Here is a 1,828-nt window from a genome sequence, read left to right as displayed (position 1 = left end):
ACGAACACATCGTCAATCTGCGTAAGCTGTTTGGAAGGCTGCGGAAATACCAATTGAAGCTAAACCCAACCAAGTGCACCTTCGGGGTAAAATCGGGGAAGTTGCAAGGATTTATTGTGAGCTAGAAAGGGATAGAGATAGATCCCGAGAAAGTGAAGGCCATTGTTGAAATGCCAGAGCCGCGCACGGAGAAGCAGGTTCGAGGTTTCTTGGGCAGGTTGAATTACATCGCGCGATTTATCTCGCAACTCACCCCTACATGTGAGCCCATCTTCAAGCTATTACGTAAGAACCAGGCGGTCCTGTGGAACAGCGACTGCCAAGAGGCCTTCGAGAAGATCAAACAGAGCCTCGCAAACCCCCCGATGCTCATGCCACCTGTAACAGGAAGACCTCTTTTCCTGTACATAACTGTGTTAGACGAGTCTATGGGATGCGTGTTGGGTCAACACAATGACTCTGGGAAAAAGGAACAAGCCATTTACTACCTAAGCAAGAAGTTTACCGCATGTGAGATGAATTACACACTGCTGGAAAGGACGTGCTGCACCCTGGTATGGGCATCACATCGTCTTAGGCAGTACATGCTCAGTCATACCACATGGCTTATCTCCAAAATGGATCCCATAAAGTACATCTTTGAGAAACCGGCCCTCACGGGACGAATTGCTAGGTGGCAGGTACTACTATCTGAATTCGATATTGTGTACGTCACCCAAAAGGCGGTAAAGGGAAGCGCCTTGGCAGATTATTTGGCCCAGCAACCTCTCCAGGATTATCGGCCGATGCACCCTGAGTTCCCGGATGAAGACATCATGGCCCTGTTCGAAGAGAAGTGGACGCATGAGGACATAGACAAATGGATTGTCTGCTTCGATGGGGCATCTAATGCTTTGGGCCATGGAGTAGGGGCAGTCCTTGTGTCCCCGGATGATCAGTGTATTCCTTTCACGGCCAGGCTGGGTTTTGATTGTACCAACAATATGGCAGAATATGAAGCGTGCACCCTTGGGATTCAAGCGGCCATTGATTTTGATGTAAAGCTACTCAAAGTATATGGAGACTCGGCTTTGGTAATACGCCAGTTGAGAGGAGAATGGGAAACTAGGGATCCAAAGTCGATACTTTATCAAACTCACATCTTGAAGTTAGCCGAATTCTTTGACGACATTTCTTTCCACCACATCCCTTGGGAAGAGAACCAAATGGCTGATGCATTGGCCACCCTGGCATCCATGTTTCAACTTGCCCCGCACGGGGATCTTCCGTACATCGAATTCAGATCTCAAGGCAAGCTAGCACATTGTTGTGCGATAGAGGAAGAGTGAGATGGGAAATCGTGGTACTTTGACATCAAACAATATGTTGAGAACATAGAATATCCACCAGGGATTTCTGACAATGACAAAAGAACATTAAGGAGATTGGCTACTGGTTTCTTTGTGAGTGGTACCATCCTGTACAAACAAAACCACGACATGACCCTCCTATGATGCATAGACGCCAAAGAGGCGAACTACATGATTGAGGAAATCCACGGGGGTTCATTTGGGACACATGCCAATGGGCATGCTATGGCCAGGAAGATCCTTAGAGCAAGTTATTACTGGCTCACTATGGAAAGCGATTGATGCGCCCATGTAAGGAAATGTCATAAATGTCAAGCATACGCGGACAATGTCAATGTTCCGCCACATCCTCGGAATGTTATGTCCGCCCCTTGGCCTTTTTCCATGTGGGGGATAGATGTCATTGGGGCCATCGAACCCAAAGCTTCGAATGGTCACCGCTTCATTCTGGTGGCAATAGATTACTTCACCAAATGGGT

This window comes from Glycine max, chromosome 9, assembly GCF_000004515.6.
Source record: "Glycine max cultivar Williams 82 chromosome 9, Glycine_max_v4.0, whole genome shotgun sequence".
Lineage (NCBI taxonomy): Eukaryota > Viridiplantae > Streptophyta > Magnoliopsida > Fabales > Fabaceae > Glycine > Glycine max.
Note: the sequence above shows the minus strand (reverse complement) of the source record.